Source organism: Lampetra fluviatilis, chromosome 4, assembly GCF_964198595.1.
Source record: "Lampetra fluviatilis chromosome 4, kcLamFluv1.1, whole genome shotgun sequence".
Taxonomy (NCBI): Eukaryota; Metazoa; Chordata; class Hyperoartia; order Petromyzontiformes; family Petromyzontidae; genus Lampetra; species Lampetra fluviatilis.
Genome location: NC_136278.1, coordinates 126312 through 139236, shown reverse-complemented (window position 1 = coordinate 139236; position 12925 = coordinate 126312). Strand labels below are relative to the sequence as shown.

Genomic DNA, 12925 nt, shown 5'->3' with positions numbered 1-12925 from the left:
CTCCCCGTCTCGACTCTTTCCCTCACCTCTCTCTCCCCCCCCCCACGTTGTCCTCTCTCTTCACCCCTCTCCCCTCACCCCTCTCCATCTCTCTCTCCCTCTTCTCCTCCCACCTTCTCTCCACTCTCTCTCCCGCTGCCCACGCGCTTCTGTCTATGAAGTCTAAACCCTCCCTCTCTCTTCCCACCTCTCTCATCCTCTCTGTCCCCCCCCCCTCTCTTGATCTCGCCCGCTCTCTCCCTCCCCCTCACCCTCTCTCTGGGCGCTGCGACTCTGCTTCTGGATCTCTTTCCCCGCGGCTCTCCCCGTCTCCTCGTCGCGGTGAGACGCGCACAGCGCGACATGTATAGCAAACGCACAAACACGCCTAGAACATACGAACAACATGCGTACACCTAGCGTACACACGTATGGACACAGAGCCGCACACCGGCTTAGGAGATGCATACATCAACACACGCGTGCATGTAGTATACATGCACGCGTGTGTGGCATGCATGCTCGTTCACACACACAACATACGCCCATAGTACGCATACTATATGCATGCACCGAGCGAACGTATAAACGTGCACACCCGCCTATGACGTGCGACACCAATACAGACGCACGCATGTTAATACATGCACGTACACATCGAGATCACATGTGCGCATGTATGCAGACACGCACGCACCTATATCATGCGCAAAGATATGCATACACTCGAACGTAGAGTGTACACCTCACACATGATGACAGATCCATGACAAATTATTATTTATTTTAATACTTCGACGTTTCGGGTGACTGGCCATCCACGTAAAATAGACCAGGGTGCACTCCTCGTTGTTATTATGATTGGACCTGTTATTTTCTGTATAGCAAGACACAACATAATATATTAAAGCAAAGACAAAGGCCGCAACGCCCGGCCAACAGCAGTAACGATTATCAGAACCGGTCCTGGGCGTCCCCTAGGTCGACTCAGCTCTCAAATTTATATCTGGTGCGGTATATAAACATCGCCACTAGGGAGACAAAGGTGGCCGTGCGTTGTGCTGCCCACCGACCGCCTCGTGCGCCGTTCCGATCTCCATAGATGCTCGCTCACAACACTTGTCCCAACAGTCTGTTGAGACTATACGGGGGATCGTTGTCTTGTTGTTTGTATGTATTACCAGTAAACCGGTAACCGTTGTGAGAATGGGTTACCAGATCCGAAGTGAGGAACCGGTAATCGTCGCCAGTGGATTGTGAGTGGGACTCGTGGGCGTGCCCCCCCCCACCACACGGGGGGGGGGGGGGGGGTGAGGTCCTTGCGCCATCGTCTCAGCTGCCGCGCCTGGAGATGGAGCCGAAGCGGCCATCTCTGCGCTGCGATCTGTCGCACGTTGGTCGCGAAAGCCTCCGTGCTCATCTGCGCTGCGAGTCCGCGGTGCGCTGCGAACCGCTACCACCGCAGTTGTGTGTCGCATTCACCGTTTAGAAGATGCCGGTGAAGGTTTGCTGGATAACGACAACAACGATGTCTTCTTACTTCGTAAGTCTCAGTCGAGGAGGAGGAGGACACGCTTTGTGTGACGCTCAAGCGAGACATTTCTAGCGAACCTGTAACAGCTGTTCCCCCATTCGGTGGTCGCTAATGTGAAAAAATACGATTTGAGAAATCCAAGTCGGTACCCTGTGCGTGTGTGCGTACACCGCGTGCGTGTGTGCGTACACCGCGTGCGTGCACCGCGTGCGTGTGTGCGTGCACCGCGTGCGTGTGTGCGTGCACCGCGTGCGTGCGTGCACCGCGTGCATGTGTGCGTACACCGCGTGCGTGTGTGCGTGCACCGCGTGCGTGCACCGCGTGCGTGTGTGCGTGCACCGCGTGCGTGCACCGCGTGCGTGCACCGCGTGCGTGCTTATCACGAGCTCCAGTTTGGCGTCTGAGGTCTCGCTCGGAACCAGTCGAGCGGCGTTATCTTTCACCAGCTGCGTGCCGCTGTGTTGAAGCTACCTTGTCTGTCGCTCTAAACGGCGTACTGGATCTTCTCAGCCACGGTTATGCCCTTCCTTCTCTATGCTTGTAAAACGTGGAGCCCTGTAAAGGAACATCTGCGCCGGTTTGAAACATTCATGCTAGCCTGCCTACAATCCATCCTGGGTTTAACCAGACTGGATTGTGTGAGGAGCTTCCAGATCCTTGAAAGATCTGGACAGTTCCATCAGTGAGCTCTTCTGGCAAGCGAGGCTGATTGGCTGGACCATTTAGCCCCATGCCCAGCCACTGCATGCCCAAGCAGCTTCTGTTTGGCCGGATCGAGGGGGTTAAACGGGCGCGGCATGGGCGAGAAAAGATATGAGCTGATGCGGTACAGGGGACGTGGAGCTGAGTGGACTTGCCGATGACCGGTTCCAGCGGTGTCAAGATCGGCCTCTGTGAATGAGGTTCGTGAAGGACGCTTCTGGAAAGTGGGAGGCAGTTGCCCTTCAACAACAGCAGAGGGCAGAGGAGCAATGCTCACAACAATGAGCGGAGCGCCGGGCGTCTAAAACGCAGAAAGTTGGCGCAGTGGGGAGCACAGGTGGTGAATCTGTCAGTCGTCTTGGTCAGTGAACCCTGGGCATCTGGGTCTGTTCCGTGACATCCATGTGTGTGTATGTATACTGTGTGTGCACCGTGTGTGTATGTGTACACTGTGTATATGTACACTGTGTGTGTACATCGTGTGTGTGTGTACACCGTGTGTCTATGTGTACATTGTGTCTGTGTGTACATTGTGTGTGAGTGTACACCGTGTATGTGTGTACATTGTGTGTGTGTACATTGTGTGTGTGTGTACATTGTTTGTGTGTGTGTACACCGTGTGTGTCTACACCGTGTTTGTGTGTATATTGTGTGTGTGTGTACATTGTGTGTGTCTGTGTGTACACCGTGTGTGTGTGCACCGTGTGTGTGTGTCTGTACACAGTGTGTGTGTACACCGTGTTTGTGTATATTGTGTGTGTGTGTGTACATTGTGTGTGTCTGTGTGTACACCGTGTGTGTGTACACCGTGTGTGTGTACACCGTGTGTGTGTACATTGTGTGTGTGTGTGTATACCGTGTGTGTGTACACCGTGTTTGTGTGTACATTGTGTGTGTGTGTGTACATTGTGTGTGTGTGTACATTGTGTGTGTGTGTGTATATTGTGTGTGTGTGTGTACATTGTGTGTGTATATTGTGTGTGTGTGTGCATTGTGTGTGTGTGTGTATATTGTGTGTGTGTACATTGTGTGTGTGTGTGTATATTGTGTGTGTGTGTGTGTACATTGTGTGTGTATATTGTGTGTGTGTGTACATTGTGTGTGTGTGTGTATATTGTGTCTGTGTGTACATTGTGTGTGTGTGTGTGTACATTGTGTGTGTGTACATTGTGTGTGTGTGTACATTGTGTGTAGATTGTGTGTGTGTGTACATTGTGTGTGTGTACATTGTGTGTACATTGTGTGTGTGTGTGTACATTGTGTGTGTGTGTGTACATTGTGTGTGTGTGTACATTGTGTGTGTCTGTGTGTACACCGTGTGTGTGCACCGTGTGTGTGTGTCTGTACACAGTGTGTGTGTACACCGTGTTTGTGTATATTGTGTGTGTGTGTGTGTACATTGTGTGTGTCTGTGTGTACACCGTGTGTGTGTACACCGTGTGTGTGTACATTGTGTGTGTGTGTGTATACCGTGTGTGTGTACACCGTGTTTGTGTGTACATTGTGTGTGTGTGTACATTGTGTGTGTGTGTACATTGTGTGTGTGTGTGTATATTGTGTGTGTGTGTACATTGTGTGTGTATATTGTGTGTGTGTGTGCATTGTGTGTGTGTGTGTATATTGTGTGTGTGTACATTGTGTGTGTGTGTGTATATTGTGTGTGTGTGTGTGTACATTGTGTGTGTGTATATTGTGTGTGTGTGTACATTGTGTGTGTGTGTATATTGTGTCTGTGTGTACATTGTGTGTGTGTGTGTACATTGTGTGTGTGTACATTGTGTGTGTGTGTACATTGTGTGTAGATTGTGTGTGTGTACATTGTGTGTGTGTACATTGTGTGTACATTGTGTGTGTGTGTGTACATTGTGTGTGTGTGTGTACATTGTGTGTGTGTGTACATTGTGTGTACATTGTGTGTGTATATTGTGTGTGTGTGTGCATTGTGTGTGTGTATATTGTGTGTGTGTACATTGTGTGTGTGTGTGTATATTGTGTGTGTGTGTGTGTACATTGTGTGTGTGTATATTGTGTGTGTGTGTACATTGTGTGTGTGTGTATATTGTGTCTGTGTGTACATTGTGTGTGTGTGTGTGTGTACATTGTGTGTGTGTACATTGTGTGTGTGTGTACATTGTGTGTAGATTGTGTGTGTGTGTACATTGTGTGTGTGTACATTGTGTGTACATTGTGTGTGTGTGTGTACATTGTGTGTGTGTGTGTACATTGTGTGTGTGTGTACATTGTGTGTACATTGTGTGTGTGTGTGTACATTGTGTGTACATTGTGTGTGTGTGTGTACATTGTGTGTGTGTACATTGTGTGTACATTGTGTGTGTGTGTGTACATTGTGTGTACATTGTGTGTGTGTGTGTACATTGTGTGTGTGTACATTGTGTGTGTGTACATTATGTGTGTGTGTACATTATGTGTGTACATTGTGTGTGTGTACATTGTGTGTGTGTGTACATTGTGTGTGTACATTGTGTGTGTACATTGTGTGTACATTGTGTGTGTGTACATTGTGTGTACATTGTGTGTGTGTACATTGTGTGTACATTGTGTGTGTGTGTACATTGTGTGTGTGTGTATATTGTGTGTGTGTACATTGTGTGTGTGTACATTGTGTGTGTGTGTACATTGTGTGTGTGTGTACATTGTGTGTGTGTGTGTACATTGTGTTTGTGTGTACATTGTGTGTGTGTACATTGTGTGTGTGTACATTGTGTGTGTGTGTGTACATTGTGTGTGTGTGTACATTGTGTGTGTGTACATTGTGTGTGTGTACATTGTGTGTGTGTGTACATTGTGTGTGTGTGTATTGTGTGTGTACATTGTGTGTGTGTGTGTACATTGTGTGTACAGTGTGTGTGTACATTGTGTGTGTCTGTGTATTCACTGATTGTGGATGCAGCGCGCGTCGCTGCGCATTGTGCTCAGCCCTCCCTCTCCCACAGCTTGCTCCAACACCCATCTCTCTAACACCCATCTCTCTCTAACACATCTCTCTCCAACACATCTCTCTCCAACACATCTCTCTAACACATCTCTCTAACACCCATCTCTCTCCCACCCATCTCTCTCCAACACATCTCTCTCGAACACCCATCTCTCTAACACCCATCTCCCCAACAGATCTCTCTCCCACCCATCTCTCTCCCACCCATCTCTCTCCAACACATCTCTCTCGAACACCCATCTCTCTAACACCCATCTCTCCAACACATCTCTCTCCAACACATCTCTCTCGAACACCCATCTCTCTAACACCCATCTCTCTCCCACCCATCTCTCTCCAACACATCTCTTTCGAACACCCATCTCTCTAACACCCATCTCTCTCCAACACATCTCTCTCCCACCCATCTCTCTCCCACCCATCTCTCTCCCACCCATCTCCCCAACAGATCTCTCTCCCACCCATCTCTCCCACCCATCTCTCTCCCACCCATCTCTCCCACCCATCTCCCCAACACATCTCTCTCCCACCCATCTCTCCCACCCATTTCTCCCACCCATCTCCCCAACACATCTCTCTCCCACCCATCTCCCCAACACATCTCTCTCCCACACATCTCTCTCCCACCAATCTCTCTCCCACCCATCTCTCTCCCACCCATCTCCCCAACACATCTCTCTCCCACACATCTCTCTCCCACCAATCTCTCTCCCACCCATCTCTCTAACACCCATCTCCCCAACACCCATCTCTCTCCCACCCATCTCTCTCCCACCCATCTCTCTAACACCCATCTCTCCAACAGATCTCTCTCCCACCCATCTTTCCCCAACACATCTCTCTCCCACCCATCTCTCTCCCACCCATCTCTCTAACACCCATCTCTCTATCCCACCCATCTCTCTCCCACACATCTCTCCCACCCATCTCTCCCCAACACATCTCTCTCCCACCCATCTCTCTTCCACCCATCTCTCCCACCATCTCTCCCACCCATCTCTCCCCAACACATCTCTCTCCCACCCATCTCTCTCCCACCCATCTCTCCCACCCATCTCTCTAACACCCATCTCCCCAACACATCTCTCTCCCACCCATCTCCCCAACACCCATCTCTCTAACACCCATCTCTCTCCCACCCATCTCTCTCCCACCCATCTCTCTCCCACCCATCTCTCTAACACCCATCTCTCTATCCCACCCATCTCTCTCCCACCCATCTCTCTTCCACCCATCTCTCCCACCCATCTCTCCCACCCATCTCTCCCCAACACATCTCTCTCCCACCCATCTCTCTCCCACCCATCTCTCCCACCCATCTCTCTAACACATCTCCCCAACACATCTCTCATACATCTCCCTACATACATCCCTACACATCTTCCATTCCACGCGTCTACCTCTGCATACATCTCTAATTTCCCTCCATACAGTGCACTCTATCCCGCATCTTGAATCGCCACACCTCCCTCAACACACCTTGCTGCCACATCTCCCTCCCTGTAATATTTCTCCCCCTCCAAATATTTTCTACATTCATCTTTTGTTCTCAGTGTGGATTTGGCCTCCGCCGCGCGTCGCATACAGATCAGCTGGGGTGTAGAAATCCGCGGAAGCACAGATCATATGGGATTTAGAAATCCGAGGGAATGCATACAGATCGGCTGGGATTTAGAAATCTGCAGGAGCGCATACAGAGCAGCTAGGATTTAGAAATCCGCGGAAGCGCATAAAGATCTGCTGGGATTTAGAAATCTGAAGAAGCGTTTACAAACCAGCTGGGATTTTAAAATCCGCGGAAGCACATACAGACCAGCTGGGATTTAGAAATCTGAAGGAGCGTATACAGAGCAGCTGGGATTTAGAAATCCGCGGAAGCGCATACAGATAATCTGGGATTTAGAAATCCGCGGAAACGCGTACAGATCTGCTGGAATTTAGACATCTCCGGAATGTTAAAACTCCACCAAGATTGCGAAATGGACAATGGAGGAGCGGAGAGATACGCATTTGTAGACAGGAGCTGACTGTTCAATCACCTCGAACCCCCCTATCCAACAATGAAACACATCATGATTAGATGCTACTGCATTAGCAAAGGTGCACAAATAACTCAACACACTCCTTGTCAATAACATCGCCCCGTGTGTGCGCGTGGCCTTACAAGAACATTAATAGTCGAGCATCGGCCCTTCTCCATGGCACACTGTCCAGCCCTGTGTGACCGCTGTTGTATAACGACGACCCCGCTGATGTGCATGATGACGATGTGGACAGGATTCACTGCTCCTCCTCCTCGTCGCCACCAGCAGCACCATGGTGCAGCTCGGGAAACCGCGAGTCAAAGAGCCCAAGGAGCCCAAGGGGAGCCAGGAGGGGGGGGGGGGCCCCTCCCCAGGGTGGGGGGCCCCCGCCGGGCCTCACCGTCCTCGACGTGGAGCAGCTCGAGCACTCCGTGTGCGAGGAGGTAACGAGGTGGGGGTGTTGATGGGGGTGCTAGAGAAGGAGGTGGGGGAGGTAGACGAAGTAGGGTAGGTGGAGCACGTGGGAGTGGACGTGAAGTAATCGACCATGAGAGCAGGGAGTGACTTTGACTCCCACCCCATCTGCAGAGCCCCGTGAAGACGCGCACGGCGTTCGACCCGGCGCGCGATGGCCGCCTGCACCGTGTCACGGAGCTCACCATCGACATCGGAGAGGCGGCCTCCGACAGATTCAAGGTGTCGCCCTTTAAACTCCCAGTGGGGGGCAAAGTGGGGGGGGGGGGGACGAGGAGATGATGAGTACAAATAAAGCGGAGCCAACGCTGAGGAGCTGCAGCTGAGAGGGCAGCAGCTGTAACCGAGGGGGGGGGGGGGGGTTGTCCTCTGGCCCCTGCCTCGTACGAGGAGGCTGGCGACAGGAGGTGGCAGGAGAGATGTACCCACGTGGTCAGGAGAGATGTACCCACGTGGTCAGGAGGAGATCGTGGTAGGCGGGACACGTGGGCAGGGGACGAAACGAGCGTTGGAGTGGCACCTCGAGAACAGAGGACTAAGGGTGCCCAGGAGACCTCAGGAGACGTCAGGAGACCTCAGGCCGCCAGGCGGTGGCGAGGGGGGCTCTGACGGGGACTGGCAGCAGCAGCAGCAGGAGGAGGAGGAGGCGATGGCGTCGCGTGCGTGGACCCGCAGAACGCGGCTCTGCGTGGAGAGCAGTCGTGCAGCAGTTCGTGCACTGAACTACCAACCTGGCGAGCCGATTTCGCGTCCCACTTATAAACAATATCATTTGAGAATATTTGAGCTGGTTGTATGTGTGATGAATTTCTTTCGCACCGTACGTAGCCAACCGTGGTAATCGGAGGTGCGGGGGGTTCTGGATCTCCCTTAGGTAGACTCTGCCCCAAATGATTACTGCACCTGGTGCCCTGTGTAAACATCAGCACCGGGCAGACAAAGGCGACCGGGCGTGTTGGCCACCCACTCCTTCGTGTGCCGTGCTCGCGAACAGCCCTTGCCCCATAGTCTGTATGGCCAAGCGGGGAACCTTTGTCTCTGTGCGTGCGCAGGCCACGGTGCTGATCTTCTTCGCGCTCGCGTTTCTCTCCTGCGTCGTGTTCCTCGTCGTCTACAAGGTCTACCGCTACGACCAGGCCTGCCCCGAGGGCTTCATCGTCAAGGTATAAAACCCAGGTGGACGAGGAAAAAGAGGAGGTTCGTAACGGCCGGGACTCTAGAGTGGCAGGGTGATGGTCTCTAGAGTGGCAGGATGATGGTCTCTAGAGTGGCAGGGTGATGGTCTCTAGAGTGGCAGGGTGATGGTCTCCCGGAACGGCAGGGTGATGGTCTCTAGAGTGGCAGGGTGATGGTCTGTAGAGTGGCAGGGTGATGGTCTCTAGAGTGGCAGGGTGATGGTATCTAGAGCGGCAGGGTGATGGTCTCTAGAGTGGCAGGGTGATGGTCTCTAGAGTGGCAGGGTGATGGTCTCTAGAATGGCAGGGTGATGGTCTCTAGAGTGGCAGGGTGATGGTCTCTAGAGCGGCAGGGTGATGGTCTCTAGAGTGGCAGGGTGATAGTCTGTAGAGTGGCAGGGTGATGGTCTCTAGAGTGGCAGGGTGATGGTCTCTAGAGTGGCAGGGTGATGGTCTCTAGAATGGCAGGGTGATGGTCTCTAGAGTGGCAGGGTGATGGTCTCTAGAGTGGCAGGGTGATGGTCTCTAGAGTGGCAGGGTGATAGTCTGTAGAGTGGCAGGGTGATGGTCTCTCGAGCGGCAGGGTGATGGTCTCTAGAGCGGCAGGGTGATGGTCTCTAAAGCGGCAGGGTGATGGTCTCTAGAGCGGCAGGGTGATGGTCTCTAGAGTGGCAGGGTGATGGTCTCTCGAGCGGCAGGGTGATGGTCTCTAGAGCGGCAGGGTGATGGTCTCTAGAGTGGCAGGGTGATGGTCTCTAGAGTGGCAGGGTGATGGTCTCTAAAGCGGCAGGGTGATGGTCTCTAAAGCGGCAGGGTGATGGTCTCTAAAGCGGCAGGGTGATGGTCTCTAAAGCGGCAGGGTGATGGTCTCTAGAGCGGCAGGGTGATGGTCTCTAAAGCGGCAGGGTGATGGTCTCTAGAGTGGCAGGGTGATGGTCTCTAAAGCGGCAGGGTGATGGTCTCTAAAGCGGCAGGGTGATGGTCTCTAGAGCGGCAGGGTGATGGTCTCTAAAGCGGCAGGGTGATGGTCTCTAGAGTGGCAGGGTGATGGTCTCTAAAGCGGCAGGGTGATGGTCTCTAGAGTGGCAGGGTGATGGTCTCTAGAGCGGCAGGGTGATGGTCTCTAGAGTGGCAGGGTGATGGTCTCTAGAGTGGCAGGGTGATGGTCTCTAGAGTGGCAGGGTGATGGTCTCCAGAGTGGCAGGGTGATGGTCTCTAGAGCGGCAGGGTGATGGTCTCTAGAGTGGCAGGGTGATGGTCTCTAGAGTGGCAGGGTGATGGTCTCTAGAGTGGCAGGGTGATGGTCTCTAGAGTGGCAGGGTGATGGTCTCTAGAGTGGCAGGGTGATGGTCTCTAGAGTGGCAGGGTGATGGTCTCTAGAGTGGCAGGGTGATGGTCTCTAGAGCGGCAGGGTGATGGTCTCTAGAGCGGCAGGGTGATGGTCTCTAGAGTGGCAGGGTGATGGTCTCTAGAGTGGCAGGGCGATGGTCTCTAGAGTGGCAGGGTGATGGTCTCTAGAGCGGCAGGGTGATGGTCTCTAGAGTGGCAGGATGATGGTCTCTAGAGTGGCAGGATGATGGTCTCTAGAGCGGCAGGGTGATGGTCTCTAGAGCGGCAGGATGATGGTCTCTAGAGCGGCAGGATGATGGTCTCTAGAGCGGCAGGGTGATGGTCTCTAGAGCGGCAGGGTGATGGTCTGTAGAGCGGCAGGGTGATGGTCTCTAGAGTGGCAGGGTGATGGTCTCTAGAGTGGCAGGGTGATGGTCTCTAGAGTGGCAGGGTGATGGTCTCTAGAGTGGCAGGGTGATGGTCTGTAGAGCGGCAGGGTGATGGTCTCTAGAGTGGCAGGGTGATGGTTTCTAGAGTGGCAGGGTGATGGTCTCTAGAGTGGAAGGGTGATGGTCTCTAGAGCGGCAGGGTGATGGTCTCTAGAGTGGCAGGGTGATGGTCTCTAGAGTGGCAGGGTGATGGTTTCTAGAGTGGCAGGGCGATGATCTCCAGGAGCGGCAGGGTAATGGTCTCTAGAGTGGCAGGGTGATGGTCTCTAGAGTGGCAGGGTGATGGTCTCTAGAGCGGCAGGGTGATGGTCTCTAGAGTGGCAGGGTGATGGTCTCTAGAGTGGCAGGGTGATGGTCTCTAGAGTGGCAGGGTGATGGTCTCTAGAGTGGCAGGGTGATGATCTCTAGAGTGGCAGGGTGATGGTCTCCCGGAGCGGCAGGGTGATGATCTCCAGGAGCGGCAGGGCGATTCTGTCTTGCGGCGCTCCCGGTCGTCGCTGGTCATGGTCCTGAGAGCGTCTCTCTCACAATGTTCACAGTGGCCGCGTCAGGGCGCTACGAGATTTAGGAGACGACCCACGCTCAGTAAAACCATCGTCCCATAAATCCTGCACCCCTCCTCTCATTCCCTCCAATGCCATTTCAGCTAATGTGCGCATTCATGTCGCACTCAGGGCAGAGTGATAGCCCAGCGTGCGTGCGTGTGTGGGAAAGGCGACCCAGTGGTTAGCCCATCGCGCTACGAACCCAGCGACCCGAGATCTGTTCCTGACAACAGCCAACATCAGCGACGAATATCTGAACCGGTCCTGGACCTCGCCTCGGTCGAAATGGGTATCTGGTGCAGTGTGCGGTGGGGTAAAGTGTGGGTACACCCAACCCCCCGTGTGCCGTGCCAGCCGTAATAGGTGTTCGCCAACAGAACTTGCCCCAACAGCTTATGTAGGCGACACGGGATCTCTGTGTGCGTCTCAGCGATCTGTGTCGGCACACGCACAGCGCTGATGTCCGCAGAGGCTGCGGTGTTGATTGGCGCAGGAGGCTCACGCGACGAGCAGCGAGGCATCGGTGCTCGCCTCGCGTTTACAGCCGCGCAGAGCCACTGGTATAAATTCCACATTCCCATGGCCGGAGCACATTTATCCATGGGACAACTGCATTAACCATACATTACTTCAAGCCGTCTGCTTCACTCTCGGTGGATGTTAACGATCCCGTGGCGTCATTCGAAACAGGTTGGCAATTGTGTGCCGGCGTCATGGGCCCAAATTTGCGGGAATTACGCTGCAAGTTCCTCAGTAGGGATGACACCTCGTAGCACACAGGGCCAGCTGCCACTGGGGGTGCTCTTGCAAGGTGTTGTAGATGCCACCCAAGTCTCCTGTCGAGTCTCACCTCTCTCCCCGTGTGTGCCGCGTGTGCAGCACAATCGCTGCGTGCCGGGGGGCGCCGTCCACTCTGGGGGGGGGGCGGGGAGCCTCGACGCTCGCTTCTACTCGCTCGTGGCCCACTCGGCGCATTCCCGCTCCACGCTGCCACGCTCCGTCTCTCCTTGGATCGCGTCGCTCTTCACGCACAGCAGGCAACACAACGGCGCCGGCTAGGAGGGCCCCGCGGGCGGTGGTGATGGTGGCACGGTGGAGCCAGATTCATCCCCCGCATCATCATCCTCATCATCACCAGCACCCCACTCATGCCTGGCTACACTCACTCGATCACCTACTCACTCACCTCCACATCACTCTGCTATAGCTACTACACGTGGACTTCACACATCAATTCCCCCACCATTGTCGAGGACTCGGACGACCAGACTACCACTCGCCCACTGAAACACTCCCTCACCCCTTCGTCACCCACTCATACATTTACTCACCTACTCACTCATCTGCATGTCACTATTTTATCGCTACTACCATATTCTTAGGTTTTTTTGGTAAAGTCACGTAGGTAAAAAATTTAAATTAATAAAAGTAAAATAAAACAAAATCAAAAATTCACGACGTTTCGGAAGCAACACAAGCCTCCGTCTTCAGGTGGAACCGTCACAGCCACGACAGCTGTATCAAGTAAATGAGAGATCACAAGAAATACCACCCCGTATATATAATGGTTGAGGGGGGAAGGGCCAGGAACAGCACACTTTTTATTAATATGGTAAGGTGAGGCTTAAGACTAAGAATAGACTGCATAACAAAGGACTGAGCCTTTGTTATGGAGAGGTGCGGTTTGTAACTAACACCTAGCATACATAACAAAAGTGTGAAAAAAGAAAGCAAGTAAAAACTAAACTGGTAAAACAA

General features: G+C 53.1%; 1 pseudogene across 1 annotated transcript; it reads left to right on the top strand.

The window, feature by feature from the left end:
- The first annotated feature begins 209 nt into the window (after window positions 1-209).
- On the top strand, window positions 210-12659 carry LOC144931415 (neuronal vesicle trafficking-associated protein 1-like; annotated as a pseudogene). Its single transcript, XR_013636568.1, has 5 exons — window positions 210-321; window positions 7449-7638; window positions 7784-7891; window positions 8722-8832; window positions 12047-12659. The product of XR_013636568.1 is annotated as a neuronal vesicle trafficking-associated protein 1-like (transcript).
- The last annotated feature ends 266 nt before the right edge of the window (window positions 12660-12925 follow it).